Genomic DNA, 15,781 nt, shown 5'->3' with positions numbered 1-15,781 from the left:
AAAAGAGTAAAATTGGCAAGCACTTAATCTCTCCTTCTAAGAATATTATATTTTATAGATATAGTAATAAAAAATAGAATGTGTAGAACTTTCGGTTTTGCAACTATTGCGTGTATGGTGGGCAGATCGACACACCATATTTTTTGAAAGAGTCGCGATTTTCAAACTCTTATTTCGTACACTTGCACTCATTTTCCCTGATTTTTTTTTCATTTATATATATTTTATTCTTGAAAAAAATGAGATAATTTAATATTAGGATACATGTTTTTAGACTAAAAAAATACTACAATGGATTGAAGTTAAGTTAGAATGAAAAGTTGTAAAAGTCAACTTTTCAACCTTACCACCTGGACAACCCTTATATATTATCTCGATGCTTATTGACCATCATCCACATACACTTAATAGATACTGTCATGATGCTGCTCTTCTCTAAAGATGGAAGACTTTCAAACCCAGAACGACATGTGGGTGCCTCTTCGGAAGTTCAAAACTAAACCCATTTACCCAAATCTAGCTAACAATTAGGCCAATTTGGTTTAAATGAAATGTCCATTTTTATGAGTTAGTAAGGCCTTTTTGGCCTTTTGGATCTAACTAAAAATTAAAGTAGGTTGATTGTAACAACCCAACCCAAATTTCATTAAAAATTTAAATTTTTATTTGTTATGGACTTAACATGTCTAAAGAAAAGTTGAGTTGTGAGACTCTAGAGAAATTTTTCTGAATTAATTTGGAGACAATATAAATTTTGGAGATTTATTGGAAATTTATTTAAGGTTATGAGGATTCTTGGTGAATTAATTTAAATTATTAAGTATTCATTGGAATTATGTTGAATTAGAAGTGTTGTTGGAATGTCTTATAGGTGAGGTTGTTCAATCTACAAGAATTGCCCATGTAGATTGACTTCCCTATAATGATCACAACAGTAATTAAGGCAAGCGGGCCTGACACCCTATCAGTGTTGGACCCCACATGATCACCTTGGGTTCCAGGGTGGGGTCCATGGGCGGTTTTGTCAACTTGGTATTAGAGCATTATGTTTTAATTATTGTAGATTTTGCACCTAGTGTGCATCCTTCAGTATTCAAAAATGTTTTTCCTCAACTTGTATGGATATGTCTCCTCGACGTGGCCGACCTCATCCAAGTTTATGGTGAGTTTTGGGGGTATAGTTTTTTTTATTTACGTTAAGTCGATACGATTAATGGCATGCCTGTATTTTCAATTTGACTCTTGCTCTCGAGGAATTACCACGTAACCTTTGCATAAGGAAATGGAATCATAGAAAATACCTTGACGTTTGAGCTTAGATTTGTTTTTATTGCGGATTGTTAAAAGTTTCAGTATGACGACATGAACTCAATTCAAGCAATCAAGCTTGAACCCTATGGATAGCAACATCATTGGATTGTTGTAGATTCTTCCTAGTGAGACTAAATACTTTGGGAGTAACACATTCGCACTCAGTTGAAATTTGATGGAATATAAATCTTCCCTTGATTGTGAGTGGTGGTGATAGTGTTAAGATTAACATATATTATAGGATGTTAGGAATACATTAATAAGAATTTTCTTTGGTGATTAAAATGATGTACATGTTTTGGAAAAAATTAATTCAAGCAAGTGAGGAGTAAATTTGAGAGAATTATTGGAAGCTTGATGTGAATGAAAAAAAAAAAAAAAAAAAAGCCTAATTAATTAAAACCAATTAAAGTGTTAAATTTCATAAGATAAATGAAAAAAAAAAAAAGTAAACAATATTGTAAATGGATCTTAGATGGAAATGCATGAAACTTAAATCTTAGAATAAAAAATCGTAAATAAGGAATTTCAAGAATTTGTATAATGACTATTGTGAGAAGGAGAAGAATGGGGAATGAATTGAAGAGAGAACTTACATTGTGCTTCAGGAGACTTCCTTCCCTACTACATTGTCGTATTTGAATTACTCTTGTGAAAGAGAGTGTGATGTCTAGGGGAGTACAAGGGTAGGAAGAAGTAGAGTGCGTATATGAGGAAAATGGTGAAAGAGAAGCTCATATTAAGGAATGTGAAAAAGGGAGGAGAGGGAGAAAATGAGAAGATTCTAGAAAAAAGAAGGGGGGAAGATAATGAATTAGGCATGAAAAAATAATAAAGGGAGGAGACAGAGCGTAAAATAATAAATAGAAGATATAGAGCGTGTCATTTTAATGTGAAAGGAGAAATAGCGTGTTTTTTTTTAATTAACCCACAAAATTGTATTAACTAAAACCTCTGTTTCTTATAAAATAAGATAAACCAATAATAATGCAGGAGCATAGGGGCCTCCATCTAGAGGAAAGCCCAAAGAAAAACCAAGGCCCCAAGTCATATTCGAATTATTATTGTCAAAATTCGGCATATCTTTTAATTTTAATTATTATTTTCTTAATTTGGATTGCTTATAATCTTTTCCATTATTGTTTTCTTGCACTGCAAGACTTTAGGCTATTTAACTCAAGCCTTGCAACTATTATGAGAGTTTTATGTTGAATTTTAATAAATCTGAGAAAACGCGGCATGCATTTGCTGCACCAAACTGTGAGTTTGTTTGTTCCTTTTTTATGATCGATTTTGATTGTGTTGTTGAAGGCCAGTGTTCAATGTTATTCCCCACCAATATGGTATTAGAGCATTGTTGGATGTATGGTGGTGTTCAATAAATGAACTTTATGGCTTACAACGGACGTGATCGGGGAGGATTTTGAATGAAGGGTCGTGGCAACCAAAATGACATAAAGGAAATAAAAACGATGATCATGCCACTATCGGTGCTAGCCTCATTGTTATCATCCTCATCGTCGTAAAGACATAATTGAATTCTCTGTTATTGATAATGATTTGCGAGAGAGCCAATTAAGATTCAGATTCAGATTGAGGACTAGTCTCATAAGTAGTAGTATTGCAAGCATTTTCAGCAGACTTGACCTCACTCTTGTCTTTGTCACCGCCTCGCTTTTGACCACATAATAGGTTAAACTCCGAATAGTAATAGAATTCATAAGGGTTCGAGGACCACGTACCCTTATTCATCTTGGCCTAAATGCGGTAGGATCCAATGTGACATCCCAAATAGGGAGCATCATAGCGGCACCCATCATAAGAATCCTTGAAACATAGTACTCATACCTTGAATATTATACCTCCAAGCTTCTTAGAACGAGTTAAGGCATTTGTTACACATTTTTTTTCAAAATTACGAAAAACGTCCAAAGTAGCTTGTTTACCTATATTTCTATTTTCCAAAAATAGAAATTCTTTAATAATCTTCAAAATTCATGGTTTGAAACACGTGTTTCCGCTTGACTAATCCTAATTAGTTCCAAACTCGTGACGTCGAGTACGATCTCACAATGGTTCCCCTGTTAACCATACGAGTTCAACTTTTTGGAAAATTCTTGAAAACCCGATACTAGAAATTATATTTTCAAATAAAATAAATTCTAAAAAATACTAATAAATTAAAATAAATACAAGAAAAATACTATAAGCCCAAAATAAAATACGAAAAAAAATTCTAGAGTGTCACACCCAGCAGCAACGGCGCTAGCAACTACCACTGTCAGGCCTTTTTGGAAGCAACACTATTATTAGTTGCGTTGTTGCGTTATTGCTGTTATGGTTGCTGATGGTGGTGTTGTTGTAAGACCTAAAAAGTGACAAGTGATGTTGGCAAAATAAGTGGCCTTGTTTGGCTTCTTTCTTGCAATGTCAACCCTTGTCATTGTTCTTTTGATAGTACAAAAGAAGCTCGACGCTAAGGTGGTAAGATATATTTCTGATGGGGAGGGAGGCGTTACCCTTTATCATCGACTTATCTCTTATTTTGAAACTCTAAACCAAGACGGTGAAGGTTCCAACATGTAGACCAATCATTCAATAATTACTTGGCTATGTATTGTAAAGAAGAAAGTACGAATGAGTTTAATAATTCAGGTGGATTATTTTCTTCATTTGATTTATTAAACCTTGATTTGCCTTAAATATTTGATTGTTGCTTAATTAAGTAGTCTGACATCATCATTAAAGTACTGCTTCATAGAGGCTCTAATGAAAATTTTAGTGAAGAGAAATGAGAAAATAATGTTCTTGTGAATTTGATCACTTCTGTGCATAACACATTCCACAATTCTATTAAATATGATTTTTGCAAATGGTACTTGGATATCAGGATTTAGTACTGCGACAATGATGACAACAATCTCTAGAGGAAGTTCATGGAGAAAAAGGTTTGAATGCAACCAAGATTTGACTAAAGCATAAACTTCCTTGTCCAAGGGATCGAGATAGATAATGTACAAATAGAGATTCATTGCAGGCTAATGAACATGTTAGATGCATGTAAAGTTTTCTGACCAATTCTTGAGATGAGTGGAGGAAGATGAAGTTCTAATACCCTGAAAGTTTGGATGTTGCAATAACAGGTAACCTTAGAATAGTTTGAACTATAACATAGGAGATGAGAACAGTGACACCATGACATTGATGTATGTGATGTCAGGAGTCATGCTGGAGTAGATTTCTTCAACAAGGGAAAGGTTGGAGTATGACTAGGGTTTAAAGAATGCGTAAGATTGAAGATTTCTTCTTAAGATTTAATATTTGAATGCTTCACTATAATATATGAGAGGAAATTGTCTCTCAAAGCATATAACCCTTATTGACACTACTTGATCATGACGAGGATTGCATGCAATTCCGTTTGTCAGACTTTTTTTATGCTCTATGTTATGCGGAAGCCTAACAAATATAGCAATCACCAATATATTGTCAAAGACAATATCCAATAAACCAGTAGATATGAATCAAAATAACTAAGGAAAAAGATAAATAAAAAATAAAGAATACCAACCAACAAGAGACATCAAGATTTATAGTGGTTCACTTAGTCAGTGTAACTGAGCTACATCCACTTTGGGAGATTACGAAATTCCACTATAATCAATAGAGAGTTTACAAAGAGTGTTTGAATCTCACAAATTATAAATCCCAAATACAACCATTGATCTTATTCACTCACAAAGAACAAGAGAAGGATAAGAGAATAAATCTATTTGCAATAGTTGTAGATAGCACCTTCATAAGCCAATGAAATATGGTTTTTCTTTCTTTTTCTCTTAGTGCGGCTGCAACTCACAAAACCCTCCTCACTTTCTGTTTTTGCTGCTATCATAATAGAAGAACCATAAAACTTCTTTTTGGAAGCCTTGTATTCTTGGGTAAAATAAGCTCAAGGCATGCCCACTTACTCCAAAGAGTGATTTGACATATGGAAAGCCACTCATACAAATGGGCTAAAAGGATGTCGGCCAAACCAAATTAATAGGTCCAATTAGAAGCCAAAACATCAAATCTCCACGTTGGTGATAATTGTACCCGACTCTCTAAAGTAGAATTTTCATCAATCAACTGTCGTCTCCCCAAAACACCGAAGGACAACTCAATTGCAACAAATACCAATCAAGTCTAAGCAATGCTTGAACTTGTGCCTCGAGACAGGCTTGGTCAACATATCAGCAGGATTGTCAGCCATTCCAATCTTTTGAAGAAGTATTTCCCCCTCATCAATGATTTCATGAATGAAATGAAACCTCACATCAATGTGTTTTGTACGTGCATGATGAACTTGATTCTTTGCTAAATAAATCACTCTGACCATCACAATGGACATCCACATGATCTTGTGGAAATCTCAAGTCATCAAGCAAGATTTCAAGCCAAATAGCTTCCTTTATAGCCTCTGTTATAGCCATATGCTCTGCTTCAGTTGTAGACAAAGCAACTATAGACTGCAAAGTTGATCTCCAACTCACCGGTCCACCAGCAAGAATAAGCACAAACCTTGTAGTGGACCTACGCTTATCCAAATCACCTGCGTAATCAGAGTCCACATATCCAACAACACATTGACCAATAGACTTATCTTGATGAAACAAAAAACCAACATCCACAGTACCCAAAATATACCACAGTATCTATTTCACAGCATTCAAATGCCCTTTACCTGGGGTTATGCATATACCTTCTAACAATACTCACAACTTGTGAAATGTCAGGGCTAGTACACACCATTGCATACATCAAATTACCAACAACACTAGCATAAGAAACTTTTCCCATGTAATCATACTCATCATCTGTGCTTGGAGACAAAGAAGCACTAAGTTTGAAATGAGAGGCAAGAAATGTACTTACAGGTTTTGATTCATCTTTCATGCCAAAACGTTGTAGTACCTTCTTCAAATACTGCTTTTGTGAAAGCCAACTCTCGCCTTTACTTCTATCTCTTTCAATTTACATACCTAATATCTTCTTAGCTTCTCCCAAATCCTATATCTCAAATTCTCTACTCAACTGAGTCTTCAATTATTCAATCTCCACTTTGCTCTTAGAAGTTATCAATATGTCATCAACATATAAGAGCAAGTAGATGAAGGTTCCATCTCGTAGCTTGCGAAAATAAACATAATGGTCATAGTGACTTCTTGTGTACTTCTGACCTCTTATACCACTGCCTTGGAGACTGTTTCAAATCATACAATGATTTTCGCAGTTAACATATCCAATTTTCCTTCTTAGCAATTTTAAATCTCTTTGGCTGAGACATATAAATTTCTTCCTCCACATTACCATGTAAGAATGTAGTCTTGACATCAAGTTGAGGCAACTCAAGATCAAATTGCGCAACCAAGGCTAACAAAATATGAATAGAAGAATTTTTCACAACAAGAGAAAATACTTCATAGTAATCAATGCCTTCTTTATGTGCATAGCTCTTAGCTACCAATCTAGCCTTGTATCTCACATTTCCTTTTCCAAAAGATTTTACTTTCTTGACATAAACCCACTTGCACCTAATTGATTTCTTTCCCTTAGGTAATTGAACAAGCTCCCAAGTTTCATTCTTATGAAGAAATTTCATCTCCTCATCCATTGCTTTCTTCTACTTTACACTTTTTTAGTTTCTGATTGCTTCTTTAAAGGTAGAAAGAATGTCATCTTCAATAACTGGAAGTGCATATGTCACTATATCAGTAAACTGATCGAGCAGGCTTAATTTCAAATCTATGTTCTTGGTCTACTAGCTGCAATAGAATCTTGTTCATGTCGAGGCTCTTGGGTTGAAGCCTCTTCGATCTTCATCTATCATGTCCTCATCATCAAAATCAATTGTAGGACTAGTGTCTGCTTCATCAGACTCAACTAGAGTTTCTTCCAACTCCACCTACTGCGAATCACTCATGGTCATCTTCTCTTGAGTATCTCTCTGCTTGTACTGATTAATCATAACAGTCTTATCAAAAGTCACATCCATAATTGTAACAAATTTCTTTGCATCTGGACACCATAGTCTGTATCTATGCATGCTAGTACTGAAACCTAAGAATAAAGCTTTATTGGCTCTCGGATCCAACTTGCTTTCCTTAACATGAAAATAAGCAGGACAACCAAAAATATGTAAGTAACCATAATCAGTAACAGGTTTTCCAAACCATACCTCCATCGGTGTTTTTTCCTCATTCGCAGCAGTAGGTAATCTGTTGATGAGATGGCTTGCACAACTCATTGCCTCAGCCCAAAACGCTTTGCCTAACCCATAATTAGACAACATACATCGAACCTTTTCAAGTAAAGTATAATTCATGAGTTCTGCCACCCCATTCTGTTGTGGTGTCTCCCTATTTGTGAAGTGTCTCACAATGCCCTCATATTTGCATTCTTTCCAGAACGGATTATATTTGTACTCACCGCCATTATCCGATCTTAGGCATTTGATTTTTCTACCATTTTAAGTTTCAATCATTCTTCCACTTCAGAAATATAATCATACTCTTCTAGAGAAGTCATCAACAAATGAGACAAAATAATGGTTACCTCCCAAAGATGCAGTTTTGGAAGGACCCCAAACATTAGTGTGAACATAATCAAGAATACCTTTGGTGCGGTGAACTGCAGTTCCAAATTTCACTCTAGTTTGCTTGCCCTAAATACAATGTTCACACAATTCTAATTTGCAAGCCTTTTCACTTTTCAAAAAATTATTTTTCACCAACAATTACATAGCTTTCTCACCAGCATGGCCAAGACGCATATGTCATAATTTGGTAGTGTCTGCACCCATTAACTCTGTAGAGACAGCTGCTCCACCTGTCACTGTACTCCCCTACAAGAAATATAGATCATTATGTCTTGTACCTTTCATCACCACCAAAGCTCCATAAACAAATTTTAGGGCTCCACCTTTCATGGTAATCTTAGGACCCTTAGATTCCAAAGCACCCATTGAGATGAGATTTTTCTTCATATCCGAAACATACCAAACATCAACCAACTCTCTAACTGTTCCATCAAACATCTTCAAACAGATTTTACCTATACATTTTGTTATGCAAGAATTTTCATTACCCGTCAAAACAACTCTACCATCTAGCTCCTTGAAACTAGAAAACCAGTCCATATTAGGACACATATGATAAACACAACCCGAGTCTAATATCCATTCCTTAGAATGTCTATCGAACAATGAACCAGTCAAAGCAAATTCAAAGTCATCTTCATCTTCCACTTTTGCAACATTTGCTTCAGAATTTTTGTTGTCTTTATTCTTCAATTTTTTTACAATCCTTTTTCCAATGTCCCTTTTGATGACAAAAAGCACATTCATCTTTCGCAAGAACTTTTCCTCTCGACTTAGAACGAGACTTCCCCCTCTTGCCAGATTTTCTATCGTCACTTCTCCCTAGCCTCTTGCTACAAGTGTCTCTTATTGTGAATTATGAACGTTTTGATTTTTCTTTCTACATTATTACTCACCAATGCATTAGAGACATCATCAAACTTCACCTCACTTTTTCCATACAACAAAGTAGTTGCCAAATGATCATAATCATCTAGAAGAGAATTTAGCAAACACAAGGCTTTATCTTCGTTAGATATTTGCACATCCAAATTAGTTAAATTTGCCAAAATTTTATTATAATCATTGAGGTGTTCAGTTCTTCAAATACCTTGTCGATATTGAAATTGGAAGAGCTTATTCTTCAAATTTCTTCCATAACTCCTTGGCTAAGTCTTCAATTGACACAACCGAATGGTACCACAAGCCTACCAGTTAATTTTCTTCCATTCTTTTTCATCCATCATTTCAGGTTTATCCTCAAGAGAAATATCAAATTCTTATTGAAAGAAAACATTCATCACCTCACATTGCTACATACCAAAATTATTGGTACCATCAAACTTTTCAATTTCAAACTTAGCATTTGCAATGGAAGGCCTAGCCGACATCTTACCCTTTCCCTTTTCCATGCCTACTTTGTCACCCATATCAAAATATAACATCGGGATTAAACTGGATCGATCTACCAATTTGTTGTGCGGAAGTCTAACAAATATATCAACCACCAATATATTTTCAAAGACAATATTTAATAAAACCGTAAATATGAATCAAAATAACCAAGGCAAAAGATAGAGAAAGAATACCAACCAACAAAAGACACAAAGATTTATAGTGATTCACTCAGTTAGTGTAACTGAACTACATCCACTTTGGGAGATGACGAAATTCCACTATAATCAATAGAGAGTTTACAAATTAAAAGTGTTTGAACCTCACAAAACCATAAACCCCAAATACACCAAATGATCTCACTCACTCATAAAGAACAAGATAAGGATGAGAGAATAAATCTCTTTGCAATAATTGTAGATAACACTTTCACAAGCCAAGGAAATATAGTTTTTCTTTCTTTTCTCTAAGTGTGGCTGCAACTCACAAAACCCTCTTCACTCTCAGTTTATGCTGCTATCACAATAGAAAAACCATAAAGCTTCTTTTTGGAAGCCTTGTATTCTCGGGTGAAACAAGCTCAAGGCTGCCCACTTACTCTAAAGGGTGATGTGGCATAAGGAAAGCCACTTATACAAATTGGCTAAAATGGATGTGGGCCAGACCAAACTAATGAGTCCAATTAGAAGCCAAAACAACACTCTCTACTGATTCTCCTTATTTTCAAATGACTTGAAAGATAGATGATTTGTTTTCTTGATCATAAAAGTGAAGTTGAATGTTGATCCATTGAATGGTGATTGAGACAAGTGTATTAAATGAGTGAGATTCAATATGAAGATGGAGTATTTTGAGGACTAATTCAGTTGGGAGTGGACCTTTGGAGACAAGAAGCTAGGTGAGAGTTTGCAACCTCTTTTGAAGGAAAGACCTTAGACACTAGTCATTTGAAACAAGGTTTGTTGCATGGGAATCAATGCAACTTCTACCTGTTTTGACTATTGTAACGAGTAACAGTAATTGGCATTATAAACCCACATGACTTCTTGAGAAAAATGAAGGTTCACAATTGACAGAAAGATTTGATAATCGATTGAACATTCCTTAGAAAAAGACATCATTCTATCGATTGACACATCATCGATCCACAAATCAAATATATCCTCATTCAAATCATAAATTAATTAGTCATACACTCATCAAACATACACATGGTTTGTTTTTTCTCACAGAAAATTACAATATAAGAGTTCTATGGTGTGCATATGTACGTCTTTCTTATGGCGATCATGACTAGCATGAGTATTTAACATAAAACCTTATGTTTGTACATGCAAATCAAGTAATCTTACATTACAACATTCAATGAAAACAAGAATATCAGGGTCATTCACATGTGATATTCTCCCTAATATTGCTATATTTGTGAGAGATAAGAAATGTCTATTGTCCAAGAACATAAGTTAGTGAGATAATGGACATGCATCCAAGTGTACTAGATAGAACAATTCTCAAAAACTAAGATGAGTCACTACAAGACCATAGACTTCTTTCAGCTACAAAGGGAACAAAATGATTAAGAACTTTGTTTCATTTTTCCTTTATAAATATTTTATTAAAGTTACAGATTTTGAACAAAATGATTCAGATGATTTGACCCCCCCCCCCCCCCCCCGGCGGAAGATATCCAGTTTAATGTTGTTTTTAAAAAGGTCACAACTTGCTGGTTGTGTGTCAAGCATGTTAAAAGCAATGCAATTGTAATAGCAAATGTTGTCTTTCTTTGTTTTTCCTTTAAACCCTTACTTCATTTTATTATATTACGATATTTATATATATATATGCTACTTTAATTGAGCTGGTTGGTACTTTGGACAAAAATCTAATAATTACTGTTTTTTTTATATTCATCAGTGGAGTGCAAGAGGAAGAGCATGGATTTAATAATCATTAGATTTTAGATCAAGTTATAAAGTTTATTAATCTAAATGGAAATATGCAAAAATACATGCAATTGTGAAGTCCCTTAACCCTGAAATGTTTAGCTTAAGCAATCTCTTATGCTAAGATGGAAATAATTCCAAAGAGCTTGTATATTAATGTAAATGGTGCTTATTTTGCAAACAGCTTGGAAAGATGTAGTGGAAAAAGCATGTGAGAGCGGAGTTAGCGTTATTGCAGAACCTGGTGGGAGCATAAGAGATATGGATGCTATAGATTGCTATAACAAGTATGGAGTTTCTCTTCTTTTCACAAATGTGAGGCACGTAAGGCATTGATAATAATTCTGAGGGAGAAAACTTTAACACATGGTGATGAAGAAAATGATAAACATTAATTGCAAGTTATGAAATTATAATTCTCAATTACTACGGCAGAGGCATGTTGTTTGCTCTTGCCTATTACATGAAATAGCTTAGAGTGCCTTACTCTCATGAAGGTTGCTACTAAGAACAAGGCTTGTGGGATATTTGCAGTTTGGAGGGGAAGAACTACTTTGTGAGTGACTAAGTGGTATCCAAGGGCATAGGCTTTAATTGAGGGTAAAAGAAATCAGTAGGAAAGAAGTTGTACTAAGGCCCAACAATGATTGCTCTACCAATATTGTCACCAAATAGTAAAGGGTTGAAAATTATATTGAATTGATTACCCTACAAATTTCTTTGTTATATCTTTTTATTTATGAGAATGGATGATTGTTATTTAAAAATGGCTTTGGCGGTTATTAGCAGGGACCTAGTTATATATATGTCGTATATAATTTCAAATATTTGAAGGTTATATTTCTAAATTGGCTAAATATCTTTAAAAAAACTCAAATTTTGGCTAATTTTTTAATTTTTCCACCATATTTGTATCTTTGATTTCATTTTTCTTTTTCTCTTTTTTTTTCCCTAGCCACTGCTCCTCAGCATGCTAAGAAGCTTAACTTGTCGTCTGACTAAAGCCTCAGAACTACATAGAGCTCAGATGAATGATCTTCCCAAACAGATGGCAGGCATGGCTGCAAAATTTGGCAAGTTTCAGTGTCGCTTTCATTCATTTTTACATCCGGAGTTGTATCATCTTTGGTCTCCTATCAAAACCATTGGCAAGTTTCAGTGTCGCTTTCATTCATTTTTACATTCGGAGTGGCATCATCTTTGGTCTCCTATCAAAACCACTAAACTGACGATTCTGCTTTGTGGATCTACCGTTCAGAATAATTTTTCTTTCTTATTAGTAACTTCATATCTAAATTGTGAATTATTATGAGACCAGGATCAAATTTAAGTAAAGAATCATGGATAATGTCACAAATTGTCATATCTAGTATTACTTCAATTTTGTGCGAAAAAGAATACTAGCTCAATTTGAAAGCAAAGTGTTAGCGTGAGATTGTGTATAATTATACCTTCCTAATTAGTTATTCCAATTAGAAGAGGAATATTTGTAATTAGATGCTTTAGTTGACTAGAAAATATTTTCCTTTTTTTTTGTACCTTGTAATATGCTATATAAACCTCACAAATAGAAGAATAAATCATTCTGATTCATTCTAAGTTGGTATCAGAGCCTAGAGATCTAAGTTTTTTCCAAAGTATTTTTTTTCGCGCTACAGTACCTGCTACAGTGCCGCAGCTACAGTACCATAAAAAACAAAACAAAACAAAATCTCTTTACTGCAACTTAGCTTTTTTCTTCCCTAGGAGAAGTAAATTCTATTCTTGCAGCAGACTTGCTCTTGAATTTTTTGGATTGTTGCAAATACTCTTTAATCTACATTCTTGTCACAACCACCATGGGTGATGCAACGCCAAAGCATGAAACGTCCAAGCCCGAAATTGCAAAACCTATCCCCGTGACTATTCAACAAGAAGTCTCTACACCAATCAGTGTCAAGCTGGATGGTACCAACTATCGCCTCTGGTCCAAGGTCTTGGAGATGCATATTGCTGCACGTAAGAAGTTCAGATATATTTTCGGATCCAAAGCTGCACCGAACGAATCTGATCCTGGTTATGAAGAGTGGGTGGCCGAGAATGCCTTGGTGAAGTTGTGGCTTATCAATTCCATGACTATCAATCTGATGTCACACTTTATTCAGTGTGATACTGTGAAGGACGCTTGGAATTCTTTGAAGAGAACCTACCATGACGCCTCTGATTCCTCTCAAGTTTATGAACTAATGAATAAAACCTTTCAATTGCGTCAGGATGGTCGGTCTCTTACTGCACACTGCGACGAGTTGAACTCCATCTTTATGGAGTTGGATTATCGCAGACCTATTAATTTGGAGAATCCTTCTAATATTGAGAAGCAGAGGAAGCATATTTCTGAGAAACAGGTATATGTGTATCTTGCAGGACTTGATCATAATTTAGACTAAGTTAGTAGTCGAGTCTTGGCCACTGATCATCTTCCAAGTCTTGAAGAAGCATACTTTATGGTTCGTTGGGAAGCTCAGCGACAAGTTACTATAGCAGCAGAGAACAACATTGAAGCCTCGGCCATAGGTGATCAAGCCACATTCCTCTCGGCCAGTCCCTACTCCCAATCCATCTCAACCTTCCTCTTATCATCCCACCCGGTTTTGTACCCATTACAATAGTCCAAAGCATGTGAAAGAAGTTTGCTGGAAGTTGCATGGATATCCCGAGTGGTTCAAGTTAAAACAAGTTGAACGTAGGAATCGCAGGTCTTCTCACACTCAGTCAACCTCCACTGACAAGCCTTAATCATTTGTTTCTCAATTTTCTTCTCATGGAGGTAAACCTAGTATGGTTTTTATTTCTTCTATTAAACCATGGATTATTGACTCTAGGGCTACTGATCATATGAGTGCTGATTCCTTTAAATTTGGTTATCTAACTTGTCCACCTATTAGTTCTGTTCAAGTTGCAGATGAAAGTCTTATTCTGGTTACAGGGACCCGTTTTATCTGTCTTTCATTTATCTTATCTTTGTCCTCCGTTTTACATGTCCCCAGATTATCTAATAACCTTCTTTCCATTAGTCAGATTACCAAACATCTCAATTCTTCAGTAATATTTTTCTCTACCCATTGTGTGTTACAGGACAACAGTACGAAGATGACAATTGGAACTGATAAGGAGAGAAAAGATCTTTACTACTTGGAGGAGGGGAAGACCGCTACATCCTAGATCTGGCCGTGGCCTTCAAGTAGCAGGGGTATTATCAGAAAGAGAAATGATTCTCCTTTGGCATCATCATTTAGGACATTCGTCTTTTGTTTATCTAAAACGTTTGTTTCCTAAATTATTTTCAAATATTCATGTTACTAGTTTAAGATGTGAACAGTGAATCTATACAAAAAACCATCATGTTTCTTTTAAAGTTAGTTTTAATACAAGTGCCATTCATTTTTCTTGTATTCATACTGATGTGTAGGGTTTTTTTTCTTCTCATGCTGCTTCTGGTGCAAAATATTTTGTGTCTTTTATTGATGATTGTACTTGAGTAAGCTAGGTTTATTTGATGAAGTCAAAGAGTGATGTCATTTATGTTATTCCCCAATTCTATAGGATGATTGTTACACAGTTTCATGCTCATATTCAGATGTTTCATTCTGATAATGGTCGTGAATTTGTCAACAATTCTCTTGCTAAGTTTTTTGAGCAGCATAACATCGTCCACCAGACAACGTGTACTTACACCCCCACAACATAACAGTATAGCAGAGCGTAAGAATCGCCATCTTCTTAAGGTGGCACAAGCCTTATCCTTTACTATGCAGGTTCCTAAATGTTTTTGGGCCGATGCTGTCATGATTGCTGCCTTTCTCATCAACAGAATGTTTGTCCGTATCATTAACTTTCAAACCCCTTTGAGGATGTTGTCTCAATTTCATTCTATTCCTTCGTTTCTTAATATTTGTCCTAAGATCCTTAGTTGTGTCTATTATGTATATGTTCACTCTCTTCACATGGACAAATTAGATCTACGAGCAATTAAGTGCGTTTTTCTGGGCTACTCTAACTCACAAAAATGATATAAATGTTTTCATCCTCTTTCTAGAAAAATGTACGTGTTTATGGATGTTAAGTTTTGTGAACATGAGTCCTATTTTTTTTGGGGAGGTTTCTCTTTCTCCTCTTCAGAAGAAGATTAGGAGTACAAAAGAGGAGAAGTTATGGTTGGAAGAAAAAAAGTTATGGGTTACTAGTCAGGGGGAGAAGTCAGCTGACCCTAGTATTGAATATGAGAGAGAGAAGTCGGCCGAACAACTATGTGTTGAGAGTATCGCCGAAATGAATGATGGATTTAAGCTAGAGTATAAGGAGAAAAGGGATACAAAATTTTTCGAAAAGAAGTATGTAACAAAAGACAAGTCTACGACGGCTCAACCTCTAAGAAAACAATTCTACCATCCAGTCGGCTGACTCTTCTACGATTGATCTTGAGATACAACCTTCAATCCCTTTATTCCCTGATTCGTCTAATTCCTCTGACGTTCCT

This window comes from Dryas octopetala, chromosome 1 (assembly GCF_963921425.1).
Source record: "Dryas octopetala chromosome 1, drDryOcto1.1, whole genome shotgun sequence".
Taxonomy (NCBI): domain Eukaryota; kingdom Viridiplantae; phylum Streptophyta; class Magnoliopsida; order Rosales; family Rosaceae; genus Dryas; species Dryas octopetala.
This window is presented reverse-complemented; position numbering follows the sequence as displayed.